Consider the following 17,086-nt stretch of genomic DNA (forward strand, 5'->3'; position numbering starts at 1 on the left):
AGGGACTGATGAGCAGCTTCGTAACGGGCTAATGAGCAGCCTGGCTGCTCTCCATCAAAGGCCTAGCGGAATTTGGTACAAGACCCCAGGGGTGGTACAGGAGGGGAATGTGCAGACTGGGAAATGTCCAAAAAGTGCATTAAAATACAGCAGGAGCCGAGTGGGAGCTTATGTTTAGCACGTGAATAAAATAACTTAAACATGACAGGTGCATGAGAACCAAGATATTTCAAAAGGAGCTATATTTGCATGATACAAAATACGAGGAATAGATTAAATGTATTTTTAGGAGAGCACTTTTAAACTTAGAGCTTCTGGGTGGCTGGAAACACCTTTTATTCCAGATAATGGAAGAAGGTGCCAAAAAACCCAGCCTCTTAGGGTTTGACTCATAGGGTGTATTAGAATAAAAAGGGAATAGATAAATAAAAAAGGGGGAATAAAAAAGGGAGGAAAGAGCAGGTCTCAGGGATGGGAGGTGGTTTGGGAGGAGCTGCCAAGGATGTCTGAGGAGGAGGTGGGCAGAAGGCAAAGAGGAGTTTAGGGAGAGGCTGGGGATGGCCAGAAGCATCTGACACAGGAGCAGCTGGACCCGTTACTCAGGTGTTTGCATCTGCTGTCTGGTAAATAGCTGAAAACCATCTCCATCTCTTGGTCTGTAAGGAAGCTAACAGCTTTCTGCTGCTCCTTGTTGTAGTTTAACTGAAACAACTAAAACAATTGTAGTGGATTCAAATTCTGAACATTCAAATTCTGCTGATAAAACATGTGAGAAATTAGTACAGCTGGATTGTAGGATAGTTCTTCTCAGCCTTTAATTCTTTAAAAAAAAAAAAAAAAAAGAGCTGAGGTCATTAGTAGGTTGGCCAAGTCAAGATCTCAAAACTTAAGCACTGTCTACAAAGCCTAAATTTGCCTTTCTGCTTATGCATTATGTTATCTATTTTAATGAACTGTTTGTGTGCATCCAAGGACTGACCTGCATCTGCTTGTGCTCCTGACAGCATAGCCCTTGCAGGTGTTTGGTTATCATCCATTTTTGTCATAGCTGGGCAACAAGAGGTTACATGACTGATTAACTTGACAGGAAACTATTTCAGCATGTGCTAAAGTGTGTTTGGGAATCGTATCCTAAGGTAGGTCAGAACTGGAGTTCCAAAGAATGTGAGCAATTCTCAGATTAAGATAAAAAATGCTCAGATGAGCGAAATAGTTGACATAAATGATAGTTATTCAAGAGATGATTGAAAAGCATCTCTCACTTCTGGACATGCAGTGTAAGACTACCCAGCACAGGGGTGAGGTCACAGCACATGGGTGAGGTCCCTGACTAGAAGTGCTGATGATCTTTCTTAATCAGTCTCTAATGTCTTCCTTCCAATTTCTTGCATTGTAATGATCTTCTTGCACTGGATCTCTAATTCCAGAGTGATCTCTCAAAAGCCTTTGATGGAGGCGCTAGGAACCTGAGAGCAGTGACTTGCTTTGAAGTGGCTGGGTGATGGTCTCAGAGGGACATAGAATAGGGTAGGTATTTTGCAGTGTATCATCACCTGCTACTGAAGTGCTAACATGAATCCCTTGCCAGTCATAGGCTGCAAACAGCAATCAGATCCTGCCTGTTATACTTTTGATAAGGGAAGTTGTAGTGTCTTGGAAGTAAAACTGTTTGACTGACGTATTTTGCTTCAGCTGCCACGGCTATAAGTTACTTCAGTGCAAAAACTGAGATGTAATTATTCCTAATGGTGTCATGTTGACTTGCTTCTTGTAATGCTAGGCAGAAAGGTAGCTTCTGTAAATCAGGAAACTAAAACCAATTAATAATGAAAAGGATGACTTCTGCAAGTATATGCTTGAATGAAGAAAGTGAAGAGATGTGCGTGAACACTTACTCCAATCAAAATAACAATTTTTCCAGCAAGTTTTTTCTGATCCTTTCTGTCCATTCCTCATCAGCATTCACAGAAGTACATACTGTTTGTGAGAGCGTTTGTAAGGAAAAGAGCACATGAATATTTATAGAAATTACAAAAAATGACATGCAACTATACGTGCAAAATCTGTATGAGAAGCACTTGGGTGCCCATCGTGATCTTGGTAGAGTCTGCACCACTCAGCAGCATCTCTACTAACAAATGGGGGTGCAAGTACCAGGGGACTGATCAAGCCTTACAGGCACTAAGTAGCTCACATTCAAAGTAAATGAACTCTGGAAAAATCCTTGGCTCAGATATCTTTTGCTTCCAACATTTAGCTAAGAAATAAATATACATATATTTTACTAGGATTTTAGGGTAAGAAGTGGAGAAAACAGATGCTGACTTCAAGAAGGTCAGGTTTTTACCTTAAACTCTTCATACACAATTTGTGAACTGAATTTGCAAACAAAATAGAGCTGAATTTATTAGTTAATCCTGTGACTGAACATCTATGCAGAATTTTATACTTGGGCTTGGACTGTTTATCCTGCTGCTTTCAAGTAGATAACGAACCAGCAACAAAGTAGGGCAAAGCAATGGCTCTCTCAATAAATATATACAAAAATCTACTTTTTAGATTTCAGGACTGTTTTCCTGTTTTGAATCAATACGTAACCAAGATAGGCTGACACTGAGAGGTTATGATTTATGATTTCACTTTCACTCCCCCTCCATCTCCCAGATAGTCAGTGGGGTGATTATGCTGATGCTAACTGAGGTGCTGTTACAGTGCGTATGCTAGAACAAGTATGTTATTAACCCTGTTACCCTAAGTTGCGGTATTACACGCAGTTTCTCCTGAGCTTCTAGCTAAATCCAAAGTAGAGATGAATCTGTAGTGCTCTCCTTCTTAACCAGCTGCTCTCTGGTCTTTGCTTGGTGCAAGTTCCCATTGATGGAGTGTGTTGTTCAGAATCATTTCCTAAGGTTTTTTTTTTTGTTTTGTTTTGTTTTGTTTTCAAGCTGTGTTTGCCCTTGACTTCTTTTTTCATATTGAATGCCAAAGTGTTTGAAACTGTTTCATTTCATTTCATCTCAAAAGAGTTGTAATAGCTTATCTGCATTGCTGTTCCCACTCCTCTATTGAATGGTGTACTCTTCTGGCATTCTTTGAATCTACAGGCTCCAAAGTTGTTTTCTGTGGATGTGATGTAACTTCTTAAATGAGGCTGCCTGTCAAATGTTTTTTAAAATAATAATAAAAAAAAAAAAAAAAAAAAAAAAGAACTATGAAAGGGCAAAGGTTAATTGAATGGGGTGTAAGTTCATTGGAACATTTGGAAATGCTTGCTTGACTCTGAAAGCTGTGATTCATAGGTCCTTTTCTACAGTGTCTTGGGAAATAGAAGCAGGAACAGGGACAAACAAATTAAAGGTGGTTAGAGTGCTGCCACCTTTTGGTACAAAATTAGGGAGAGCTCTTGCCAATACAAAGAGAGAAATGTCTTTTCAGTACCTGAACAGCAGTGAAAAGATTACCTGGACATAATCTGCTTAGCAAGAATGTTATTCCATGTAGCTGTTGTGGTGGTTTTTGTTTTGTTTTTTTCCCCTTTGTGCAGTCTTTCCATCTGCATGTTCTTTATTTGCTAGTTCTTTTCAATAACAGTCTTCATTCCATTGTTTGTCATGTTTGTATGTATGAGAAATGCAACATGAAATTGCTTGCAGCATCCCATAGCCTTGGGAAAGGATGCTCCGATGCTTCTTTTTGGAGGTGCAGTGGCTTAAATCAAAGACATAGCAGCTGAGCAGGTTGTGGAAAATTGCTTGACATGGAAAAATGACTTGTGTCTAAGTGTTGCTTGTCTCCTGGCACTCTAGAGCTAGGGTGAGGAGTGAGCTGGTTTATCAGTCTCGCTAAGAGTCAGCAGTAATATGCAGTTAGACTTGGAACACTGCTTCTTCCTCTGTGCACCACTCAGAGACAGACAGAGATAAAGGGGACAGTGTGTGGCATCCACATGCAGTTTTACTTCCTGCCACAATGTGTTTAAATGCTTCTGGTGTAAATTTTAAGCAGTATAACCCATACGAAAAGACAGATATTGTATAGACAGAACATAGGATTTTTATTTTTATTTTTTCCAGTGTGTTTGTCTGTGTAGGTGGAAGGAACACGGGAACAAACCAGAAATCTCACTTCCTTTCATGAGTAACTTCCTCGAGGGGGATAAGAGATGAGGGGATAAGAGATGCCACCCATGATGTCTCTTTGCAGAAGCTGGGAGGGGAGGTTGGTGTTGGACATGCATATATCCATGGGGATATGTAATCCCTCATTACTGGACCTTGTTGAGTGGGGGCAGTGCCTTTATCAGGAAATGGCTGATGCCCCACATGCACCAGTACAGCACTGGGCTCTGGTTTGTGCTGGGAGCTGATCCTTCATGGAACAGTGTGCTTGGGGGCTGTTACCTGGGGGCACTGCCGGCTCCTCCTGCCTGTGGCAGTGCTGTGAGCAGTAGGCTGTGGATAACTAGCGGGTATCTGAGGTTTTTAATAACCATTTTCATGGTAGGCAATGACAGTAATATTTTAATAAATGAGAAAGCTACCCATTTCTTTACTCCGCAGGCTCCAGCTTATAAGTGATAGTTAAATTGTGCTATAATTCTATTTTACAATACGTTCAAGACCTGTTTTTGCAACTTTGAGTCATGCTTTCTTACAGGAGTAGGTTCTTTGACTATAAAGCAAGAGTCACACGGGTAAAGATGCAGAACCATGCCTTGTATCCGTATTGTACATGCTGCATCTAAGTTATTGCATGGATGCTGTAATTATTATTTCTGTAGATTTTATGAACTCAGCATAAATGCTCTCAGGGTAAGAGTCCTGACAATGAACAACTGAGAGGAAGCTACAAAGGGATCTTAGTTGATACGCAAAATACAAGATGTCAAGATCTGACATTCTTCATCACTTATAAGAAGACATCTAATAACTCATAAGTGAATGTAAATGTCATATCACTGCTAAAGCATTATGCATTCTCTATCAACCAGAATAATGAATGATTACAAATGTTGCAGTGCACAAAACACCAACAAAACAAAAGTGAGGCATGAAATTAAATTAAAGAAATAAAGCGGAAAATAATGATAATGCTACTATACCTTGCTTTATTAATACTTATCATCTGGAAGGATCTCAAAGCTCTGTGGGCAGGACAGCTGCTTGCTGCTCCCCGACAAACCTGACCACACAAATATAAATACTCATACGTCATTTATGTATAGCTGTTGGCACAAAGAACAGTTTTGTTCTAATTCTTTATGGACTTGCAACAAGGCAGACACAGTATTCTGGGAAAAAAAAAAATAAAAGGCTTTTTAAGGGTTTCTTTGCAGTTGCAAGCACTGGAAAATTAGTTTTGGCAGCAATGGCATTTGTAATCACATGACTGCAGGAGCTGAATCCTGTAATTCCTCCCTTGGAGTGACCAAAGAGGGCATGTTCAGCTTTCTGAACATCCTACAGCTATTCGTTGTAAGAGTAACTGAAAAAGGGAACATCTTAACTTCTTAATTTTCTTTCTTTCTTTGTATACCCTGTGGCCAATCTTCTTCTAACATTTAACATATTCTGTGCCTGAAATGTCTACACCATCATTTCCACCCTTTCTTTTTCTGTCTATTTCTAGTTTCCTGCTGGGATGTGGGTAGAAGACATGGTTACTGTTGTTAGTTGTTGTGATCTGTTTTTTTTTTTTTTTTTTTTTTTTTTACTTAAATGATAATTACATGATAAGTTTAGTCCTCGGGGACCTTGAGAAATGTTCAGCTGAAAAATGTTTGAATATACACCTGAAATCTATGAAAAAGCTGGTTTTAAAAATTGGTCATCATAAACTCAGACTAGAGAAAATATTGAGTCTATTCCCTTTTGTATACTCCTGGTGAGCTCCCTTTTTAAAAAGTAACAATGGAAAAAGTGCATGTTTTTAAAATCATAGTAGCAAATTCAGAGAGTACTCAGAGGCATCATAAGAACATCTTCTAGCAATGTATTGTGGGACTCTGGTACCTGACTGCAGCTTGCCATTAAAACTCTGCTCTCTTACCATACATTTTTAAATGAATATTTCTTTCAGGGCAGAAGTAACTGGGCTAAGCTGGCTTCCGGGACAGAGGAAGGTAATCAGTATACAGATGTTTCATCAAAAAACACTGAATGCTGTACACTGACCATATGCTTCTGCAACTGTGCTCCTAAGGGTCCCTGATTTAGAATAAGCACTCCTGTGCAGATATCCTCATAAAAAATGAATGAAGCAGTTATCTCACATCAGCATTTACTGCAGCAGCCATTGGTGTGTTCTCCCCTGTGCCTGCATAATGCTGTTACCATACGAAGGGTGAAGCCAGGGGAAAAAAGGGTTAGGTTGTCCCCAGGCAGGTTTTAGAGCATGTCCCAGACTGGGCAGCACTGCAGCTGCATGCAACGTGGTTGCTGGTGCGGTGTGCCTGGGGTGAGCTGTGCAAGCATGCCTTGGTTGGCAACTCCTTGCTGATGCTGTCATGTCGTAGGAAATACCAGGAAAACTCCACCAGGCATGAATAAACCCGGTTCTTTGACCAGCTTCTTCAATCAAGTTTTCTTCCAGCCCTGTAGGTTGCCTTATAAATCAGCAATACAGCTCTTTCTTTAGTTTTGTTGGTGATGTTCTTCCTCTCCAATGCTTTTCTCCTCTTTCCATGTCTGCCATTACTAGACGACATCACCTTCTGTCTTGCTCATGTCTTGTAGTGCCCTCCTGGATCACCTTTTCCTTTTTGGCTCTTTTCTTCCTCTAGATCCATGAAAGCCCACTGCCCTAAATCCCTTCTGCTTCACAAGAGGAGGGACGTTGGTGGTAGGAGGATGGTTGGACCAGATAACCTTGGAGGTCTCTTCCAACCGTAATGATTCTGTGATTCTATGAGATGAGAAGCCAAGTGAATTAAGGCAGCATACCTGAATGACTTGCATCCTGCCTCAAGTTCAGTTATTTTCCAACTTCTATTTTAGTCTATTTTCAGATGTTTCCTCAATGGATTAATCACAGGCAATAGGCACAATTTGAGTCATAGTTTCATGCAGTGGCGTGGTGAGTCACAATGCACTTTCAACAAAAATATTTGCAGGGTGAGATTTTCTACCTCTGCCCACAGTGGCCAGAACTCTGCTAATGCTGATAGGCACAAATGTTTGTGCACACAGTATCAAATTCATGGCAAGAGGCATTTTATTTTTACTCAAGAGCTGGTGTATCTGAAGAGCTATGCTGGTACAAGTTCACAGCATGGATTGCAACTTTAATAAACCAGCGTAATTTTTGCAGAAGAAGCCCTCTAACAGCACATTGACCTTGTTCTTTCTCTGCTGCACACAGGGAGCATTTTCAAAATCCCTGTTTCTACCTGCTGGTAACATGTTATAACTGATGAACAAACATTTTGTGGTAATTCCTAGGTGGACAGCAGTGTTTATAAACAGATATTACAATATGTACTAAATCATTCAAAATGAAATAGTTAGTACACCAAATAAAGTAAATGCATTTCATTGTTGTCTCATTATAAATGCTTAATCACTTCCAGCAAAGTACTGTATATGCACATATAAATATTAGATACCTATTTAAAAAAGCCTTACGGGAAAATGGACAAACCTGCAAATTAAATCAATGCTGTAAATTCTGTGGTAGTTCCACAGAGGTTGCCAGAGCAGTCACTGCACACTAATATTTATCCAGGATGATCTCCCTCTGTTATAGATAGTGAACTTTGTGAAACGACCTCGGCTTTTCATTGCAATTCTGGTTAAGCCTTTTTGGAAGAAACAGAACGGTATTGATTATGGAAAATGTTCATAAAGCATTTTATGGAGGAAGAATGGGGGCACTTAGAAACAGGCTGCTGGGATTTGGCTAAAAATGGAATTTTTAGGAAGAACGAGAGAATGGCTTCAAGCCACCTCAGCTCCAGACATTTCCATCAGCTGTAGCTTAGCTCTCCTGTGTCCTCCTTTTTCACCTGCCCGCTGATGTTCTCCACCAGCGGCTGACCTCGGGCCAGGGATCTCCTGATGCACTGTGATGTTGTCATGGCCTCTGCCGCCCAGAGGGAAGGGCTGTCCTCTGTGGGATCTCATCCTGCGGTGTCGTGGGGTGCACAGGTGGTTGCTGGCATGTGCTTGTAACCTGTGAGCTGTTAAACCATGCTGACGGATGCTCCTGAAGGTCTAATTAGTAAACAACTTGGTAGTTAACATGTACCTGACTGGGGAGAGGTGGGGGGGGGGGAGGGTTGACGGCCAGATTGTCAATTATGCAAGTTGAAGTCCACCTGATACATTTTCCTCATGCACTTTAATGAAAAGAACAGTTATAAAGGTTAATTGGAGTGCTGTTAAGCTGATGGTTCCTCTCCTGAAGCTGATGCAAGGTCGACCATAGGATTTTATTTGTTTATTTATTTATTTTTCAGAAAGTGTCAGAAGGAGGAAAACACGTGCAAATAAGCAGATAAGCAAATAGATCAGCCCCAGCCAGTGCCTGTGGTTTGTTTTGGGGAGCCCTTTGATATCTGATGGTTCACTGGTCCTGGAGATAACGTGACTGTGTAAAACCTCTGGTTTATTACAGAGTGACCGTACCACAGGGCAGTAGAAACACGGAAGCTTATCTAGCCTGCTGCTCCTGGGAATGTCCATACCACCCTGCCCCACTTGACATCCCTTACAGTCCCATGCTCTGGACTCCTCTGGCACTCTCCTCATCCTGTAGCTACTGGCAAACCAAGAGGCTGCACACTGCTTCTGAGTGAGGTTTTGCTGGTCAGCAGGTGAAATGAAATGGGGTAATAAGGGGGCTGAAGCTTTTTCTCTGGTGGGTGCTAATTTAGGTCTCTCCCTCTGTCCTGCTTACAACTTTCAGGAGCTTGGTGAGATAATCACGTACCTACAAAACAGCTTCTCCTTTGCCACTTCATTAAAATTTAGCCAATGAGTTTGAAAATCTTTGGAAAAATGGGCTGGGAGGAGCAACACAGGCAGCATAACTAAGTAGATCAAATTCCTCTTTGAATTTGTCTCTGGAAAGACTAACTGTTCATCAACCCACATTGCCCAGAGCAAAGTCTGCACTGATGGACAGTGATTAACTATCCTTTCTTAAAAACCTCTGAAGGGGATTTCACTGTGTATTTTGGCATAAGCTGAGTTGACAAAGTCTCTCTTGGTGGAGTGTCACAGATTTAGGGATGTACTGTTGACACGTTTTCTTTCAATGCCCATCTCCTAATCTATAGTTCCTCCTCTGATTCATATGCTGCCAAGGCAGCTCTTTAAACACCAGATGTCAAGTTGGACACATAAACATTTTTTGGAGTAGGCAGGTTTTAAGTAAAAAATCTGTGCAGAGTGCTTCTCTTCTCTTGGCTACTACATGAAGCATTCAGAGCAAAATTGGAAAGTAGCTTAAAAATTAAAGAATTTATGGTCCTTTTTAAAGGATAAAGTGGAAAATACTTCATTGGTTACCCCAGATAAAAATGAAGAACTAACCTGAGATCATTCCCAACCACAAATGATAAAGAAATCTATGAAATCCTGGTTGTAAATCTCAAGACAATGCTAAAATTGCCATTGAAATGAGTGGGAAGAGTCCCAGGCTTTGCTTGAAAGAAAGCAGAAAACAAGTTTGTTGGCTTTTTCCTTCTTGATGCAGGAAAATTGTGACTCTCAGAGGAAAACTGTGCTAGTTGAGAAGTGCAACATAGTAAAAGCTGTGCTAAAGGTTAATACAAAAGTGTTAAGCCTTCTGTGCTTGGACTCAAGCCTGGAAATTGCCTTCCAGCTATATGGATCGTTACCAAAGGGAGGCACATTATGGAGAGGATCTTGATGATTGTGTGACATAAATAGATAAGCAAGTTCTGATAAGCTTTTCTCTTCTCTCCCATGTAGAGATTTCCTTGCACAGTGGCTCCCAGATAGCAGAGCAGCGACCAAAACAAGACAAAAAAGGGAGTTTAAAAAAAAAAAAAAGAAAAAAAAAAAAGCCAGCACTCAGGTATGATTGTCACCAAGTTCATACCTAGGCTGTGCCCAAGAAAGAGCAAAACTGCTGTGTCTGTCATCTTTGGGGATGCTGAAGGAATTCAAGCCTTTCCAGAATGAAAAGGTGTTGATGGACAGTGTCCCCAGCTGAGGACAAAACCTGACAACTTTTGCTTTGTAAGTTTTCCTTTAAGTTAAATAGCAGCAATTAAAAATAATTAAAAAAAAAAAAAAAAAGAAAAAAAATAATGGTGGCAATGCTAGAAGGCACAAGGCTAGGAATAACGAGTGGTGGAGTGGGATATACATGCTGCAGATAATGGCTGCTGTTCCTGCCACCTAAATACAGAGAGTAAAACAAGTGAAACAGATCCGTGGGTGAGATAGGAAATTACTCCCAGAGAATGGAAAGGTGTCAAGATATGGCACCTCTTGTTCATTCCAACATCTTTTAGGACAACTTCTTTGTGTTCCCCAAGGGTCAGTATTGGGTCCCACCCTCTTTAATATCTTTCTTGATGGTTTGGAAGAGAGAATTAAGTGCACCCTCAGTAAGTTTGCAGATGACACCAACCTGGGGGGAAGTGTCGATCTGCCAGAGGGTAGGAAGGCCCCGCAGAGGGACCTGGACAGGATGGGTCGATGGGCAGAGGCCAATGGGGTGAGGTTCAACATGGCCAAGTGCTGGGCCCTGCACTTGGGCCACAACGACCCCATGCAGTGCTACGGGCTTGGGGCAGAGTGGCTTGAAAGCTGTGCAGGCCTTGGAGAGACATCAGATTGAAATCTGGTTTAGGGGATACTTGCTCTGCTCCTGCCTCACTTGTTTGCACTTCTGAGAAGGCCACTCTGATTAGGAGGATATATTTTTAATTGTGCTTTTGTGAAGCCTTTTGATATGAACAAATTAACTTTGATCTCCAGCTGCTTTTGCCTGGATCAGATGGAAAAAGCTCCCTTAAATACTGAGGATGAAGAAAAACCTGGGGTGATGGGGGCTAGTAATACTTCCCACATCAAATGGATAGAAACAGAATAACCCCTCGACACCAGCTTAAGGCAAGGAGAGCTCTCTGAACACCGAGGCTGATTCACCGTGTGAGACCAGACCTCAGCGCAAAAGCTGGAATGGTAGTCGCAAAAGCAATTACTGTTGATAATTACATGTATTTGGACATGAACTGCATTTCTACTTTTACTGCAAGACAACGTAAAGTAATGGCCAAACTTCTTTATTATGGACAGGTCAATTGTCCTTTCCTGGCACTGTCTGCGTGGTGGTTAATGGCTGTGTTCTCACCTACCTGACCTGCCTGAGGACAGACAGGTCTGCATGGTCAGCTCCTGTTCCAGCTTGCTTTAGTTCTCTTCTTCCTTTTCCTTGTACCTGTGCCCATAAACTGGGCCAGCAAAGTGTGTGTGTTGATATCACCAATGTTTAATTAATGCTCCCGGTTGCTAGCAGATGTATGGAACCAAGAAAAATGCACTGACTCATTCCAAATTTGCAGCTCACTTTCAGGAGTACTTAGAGGATGGGTGTGCGTTTGCATATGAGATCTCTAAATAGATGGACCCAGATAGATCAGGACACGAAATAGGGTATGGGAAAAGCATGTTCTTTTTCCAAGCTATTTGTGATTGCACAATTTGGATGGGCAATCTTAGAAGAGCTGGAGATTTTTAAGGACTTCTAGAAGTACCTGGAGAAGTGGTCCCTTAAGGATGTAGTTCATGTTTCAGCATGTCTGGATGTAAGAAAAGGCCTGTTACTACCAGCATGCTACCATTGTCTTTCAAAGCAGATTTCAATCAGACAAGATTCTCATATGGCATGGAAACATGGGCAAAGGAAATAGTCACCAGACAGCAGTCGTGGAGAATTTTTTAAAGAGCTAAGATAAAATCTGGCTTTAGTAAAGTTTTCTGTAGCCTTGATTTTCACTTGAGCAAGACTAAAAGCTTCTTCCTTTCCACCTTTAGCATCAAATCATCCATTTCCAGGAAAGAAACTAGCAAAGAAGGAGTGTTTCATGCTGGGAGATGGCCTCATGTGCAGGCTGTATGTTAGCTACATAGATAAAAATGTTTTAAGCCAAAGAATATTTTGTTGTAGTTGAGAAATGCTTGCCTAGTGATTTCACTTATTATAATGCTACATAGCAATTGCTGTGAAATAGCAGCAAAGGCATGTTTGTGAAAGACTTGGCTCCTATTCAGATCTGCAAATGAACATGAGATCAGTGGAGCAAGAGATGTTATTTCTCCCAGCTTAGCTTGCTCACCCCTGCTAGCAGGTATGTGGTTCAGTTTGCATCCATTTAATTAAGGTACTTATGTTACACTAAGGGAATGGGAAGTTGTTCACAGGACACTAAGAACTGATGATGAACAAGAAAATCAAGTTGCCAGCTAAGGTGGCCTAAATCAAAGGCTTTTATTGAAGTGTCTGGATGCTAAGATTAAGGATATTATGAATCATCTGTGTATATCTTAACCACCTCCTGGCTTTATATCTACAGAATCAAAGTTTGACTTTGACACTGGCTTTCAATTTGCCTGAGGTTTTCATATAGATTTTCACATATATTCATATATATTTTTTCATATATATTCATATATTTTCATATAGGTTTTCGTATAGAAAGGGAAGGCACTTATGGTCACATTTTAGATGAAAAGATTCCAACAGGGGCACAAGGATCTTGTCTGAAAAATGTGAATTTGGTGTTACAGACTTTAATCACCCTGGGAGGAGCCATCAGTTACAACAGGTATGTCTTGTCTAGGTCAATTGCTGTACTGGTGTGCTCAGGAGGGACAAAGGACATTAACATGGTCTTGTGCCTTTGAAACACTTGACAAATAGCTCAAAGTGCCCTTCTTCTGGAGAAATATCTCAGCATTTAAGCCTTGCTTGTAGTAAACCTTGAACCGATTAAGCTAACATCAGGTTTTTAATTGCTTTGGTTAAGTTGATGCAGACCTCAGTGTGTGTACTCATAAATCAATTTAAAGGCACTCTGTCTCCTCTTAGTGTAACCTGCATTAAGGCAGCAGATTTTTTCTTCACCCCTCTTCTCAGGTGCGGCAATGTCAGCCTTGCCTTGGGCAAAGCCAGCTGGGATTTACCTTTTCTTCCCCAGCTTCTGGTGCTTTCACCCTGAGTCTCCTGTAAGTCCAACTTTGATTCGGTGATTTTATCCTTATGAGATTTTCTGTATGGAAAAGGGGAAACCACACCTTTCTTCTCTCTGCCATGCTCCATTAAATTAAACCTCCCTGCTTGGAGTTTCCCTCTTGGCCCCATCAGCCCATGCGCTCTGCACACTGTGGCTTCTTGCAGCTCCTCAGGAGCAGAAGCAGTTCAGAAGAAAGCTGTGATCAGTTCAGGAAAGAAAGAAAAAAGAAAACTTGATTGCTCCTGCTCTCACCTGTAGACACTCCAGCAATTCTCTATCCACACAGCCAAGTACAATGGCTAAGCTGGGTGAAACAACCTACCCCAAACCCCTTGGTTCTCACTCTTATTCCATTTTTCCTGTTGCTTTCAGGATTTTGTCTCTTATGGTTAGTCGGCCAAAGCAGTGTGGGAAGAGTAAACACTGCCACAGCAAATTACTAAGCCTTTAAGCAGTGATTCGCGGTGCTGCATTGCTTGCTGTGTACTCCTCTGCCTGTGTCCAGGAGCCAGACCGACCCGGGGGCACAGTGGTGCCGAGAGTTGGTAGGTGCAGGGAGAAAACAGCAAGTGGAGCATGTGGAAGGGATCCCAAACCTCTTGCTTAGAAAGGAAAGAAGTGGTGAGAGAGGAAAATTTCTCCTAAATTTCTTTTTCCATTTTTCCTATGGAAATTTTTTTGGGCAAGCTTTTTCCTAGCTGCTCAGCAGCAGGAAATCCTGGTATGTTACAGTTCATTCTTTTACAGGTATATTGTTTGTGGGGAGCTTTTTTGTCTCCCTGTTAATTGCAGTTACATACTCACTGTGGAAAAGGACATTGAGTATACAGCAGGGAATCTATGAGGTCTCTAGGGGTAGAATTTCTCTGGCTGTGATAATGTTTCCTTAGTTCTTGGGATGCTCAAGTATGGGATTGGGTAGCGATCATTTAATAATGCATGTAAGCCTCTAATGGCTATGAGTGTGTAACAAAATGTATCCAACGGCCTTATCTGTACTAAAGAGGATATTCTGGGCTTCTGCAGCTAACATCTGAAGTAGAAATAAAAGTCTTAATGAATTACCATGTGTGACCTGAGCTGTTGTAAGAGGCCACATGTGAGCTAAGAGCACACGCAGATGGTTGAAGTGGCAGAGCCAATGCACCATTACTTGCTACTTGCTTGTGGAAGTGGCCCTAGAGACAGCTTACTGGAGACACCCATGCTAGAAAGGACAGATAGGATAGCCAAAGTAAACTTAGTTCTGTGTGTTAAATGCTTCGATTAAGTGACACTACCTCAAGGGTCTAGGAACATATCGAGTGTCCTGGAGGCAGTGGCTGAGGAATTGCAGGACTTGCCAGATTTTCTCTACTGGATCTTGGGAGGGAGCTGGTGCGGGAGGCTGCAGTGGAGGAGGGTGTCAGCCTCATCAGCTGTGTGTCTGCTAGTCAGCAGAGGCAGGGATAGATAGACAGAAAAGAAACCCCATATAAAAAATACAAGGGATTAAGGATTAATTAATTACTGCCTTCTGACTGAGTTTTAAACTTCTCTGAGATGTCTCTTTGCTCTCCACCCATACTTTCCCTTCCAGTCCTTTGCCAGCTCTTTTCACAAGCAGAGGTTGTTTTAAGGCTGGAGTTGTACCTGCACGCACTTGGTGAAGGGGAAAAGCTCCATTCAAGCGGCAGCAGCAAATATTTGCCAGAGCTAGTCAGGAGCTTGGTTTGTGCTGGCCCAGAAAAAATAAATAAAAGGATACTTACAGAAAGCTAAGTCTTTCTTGTACACATAACGCATGTGCGAGAAGCCTGCGGATGAAAGTGGACACAGTTTATCAGAGTTCTAACTTAGGGACTTTATCACAAGACCATCAAGCAATTGTATTTTAGATCGATATCACATTTTTATATATTTTTCCTTCCTTCTCCCCCCTTCTCCTTAATTGGATGTCATCCACATGGCAAAGTTAATCTGTTAGACAAGCTGGCAAATGACAATGACAGGATTATAATTAAGTGACAGGACATGCAGCCAACACAATTACCATGCTAAAAGAAGCTAAAGAAGCTCATAAAAATGCTGTAAAGAATATATGTCATGGGATATGTATATAGTTGGGGAAGAAAATGTTTCTTGCTTTACTAAAGCCCAACGAGTACTAGAGGACTCCAACGAAAGAGATGTTTCCTTGCACTGACAGCTGTCCTCCTTTCAAAACAGTGCTTTTGTTCAGCTTCATGCAAGGTGCTGCAAATGTTAATAATTTTTAAGCTGGAATTTCTCCTTCCGTATTCAGCCACTGCTTTCCTTTGTACCTGCACCATTGTCATGTCTGGCCGAATCTTACCAATTGTCAGCCTTTGTGAGGGCATCTGTCAGTGCTGGCAATGCTGCTGATTTCCTTTGATGAAATAGTTAAACCAAAGCAAGTCTGAATCTGCTCACCGAAGGCAGAAGACCCAGGGAATTCATGTGAAAGATGCCACTTACACAAAGCACTGGTTAATAGCATTTGCCTCCAAGTCCTATTTTCAGTCTTTTATTCTTCAGATGAATGGTGAATTTGTGGTTGGCACTTGTCACCATTTACCTCAAGTAAAAAAAAAAAATTGTTTTTCAATTCCAAAGAGAAGCCTATCTGTTATCAGTCAGTTCCTTGCCCTCACAGACCTTGGGTCTGGAGTTGAACATCTCAAAAACGCAAACTTCCCAGAACAGAACTGGTCAGGAGGAGCTGTGGTGCTTTGTTTTCTATGTCTGAAGGCAGTCCTGCTGAAATTACAATGCCTCACCACACTGCCATTTTGATAATATTTTGTTTTGGATCATCTTCTCCTTAGAAAGTTACCACTCCGCTATCTTCTGGAAAACAGCAAAACCCTTTTTCATCTTTTAATTGGCATGGGTTTCTGCTGTGCTGTACAGAGCTAAAATTTCAAATGGTCAAACTTTATCAGTTTGAAGAACCCGGTGCTTTGAAATGAAGTGTAAAAGAAGTTAAATTTTCTCCACTGTCTGTTTTGATTTCTGATCTAAACATTCTGGTAATTTGAGGTATTTGAAGATATTTAGGGCTTTGAATTCTAAACTAATGTGCTAAACTCAGAGGTCTTGATGTGCTCAGGGTCTTTCAGATCTGCTCCAACACCTCCAGTACCTAACTCCTCTCTCAAGGCTAATCAAGGACAGCTTAAGTCTGAAGGAATATATGTCAAAACCCCAGACCGCTTCCCTGATTCTGCAAAAGACCCCAGGCTCCTCCTGAGCAATGTTGCAGGACTGGGCCCCAGGTCCTTCTGGCTGGACTATTCACCCCATTAAACTGAAATAAAGGCAAAGAATGGTGGGTTCTGCCAAATCTGCACTGGTACAGATTTTGAACTATAGACCCGGTGAACCTGATTTATTGTCTCAGTAGCTGGTAATTAGCATGGCTATTTGTAAGCCTCGTGCTGCTGAATTTCTGCTGCTGGGAGCTCCGTCAGTTCAGTCTCTCCCTGATGCCAGCAGTTCCTCCTGCTCTGACGTTGCCTGGTGAGCATTTCAGGGGCATGGCCTGAGCTGGCTCGCTGAGGGAGAGAGGCTCGGGGGACTCGAGCAAAAATCGCACGCCTCCGTCTGCCCAGGTCCCAGGGACATGGCAGTATTTCTCTGCAAGCTGCCCTTGTGACAGAGGGCTGCCAGAGGCCTTTGGTAACGGCAGCCGGAGACAACGCAGCCTCTACTTTCAGGGAGTTCTTATCACACTCAGTCCTGCATAATGGAGAGAACTGCAGAGGTGACAGGGTTTTATTATTTCTTCTTATTATTTTAAACTTACTCTTTCATAAAAGGCAGGACAAGAGGCTGCTGCCTGACATTTCAGTCAATTTCTTCATTTCATATTTT

Source organism: Anas acuta, chromosome 16 (assembly GCF_963932015.1).
Source record: "Anas acuta chromosome 16, bAnaAcu1.1, whole genome shotgun sequence".
Taxonomy (NCBI): Eukaryota; Metazoa; Chordata; class Aves; order Anseriformes; family Anatidae; genus Anas; species Anas acuta.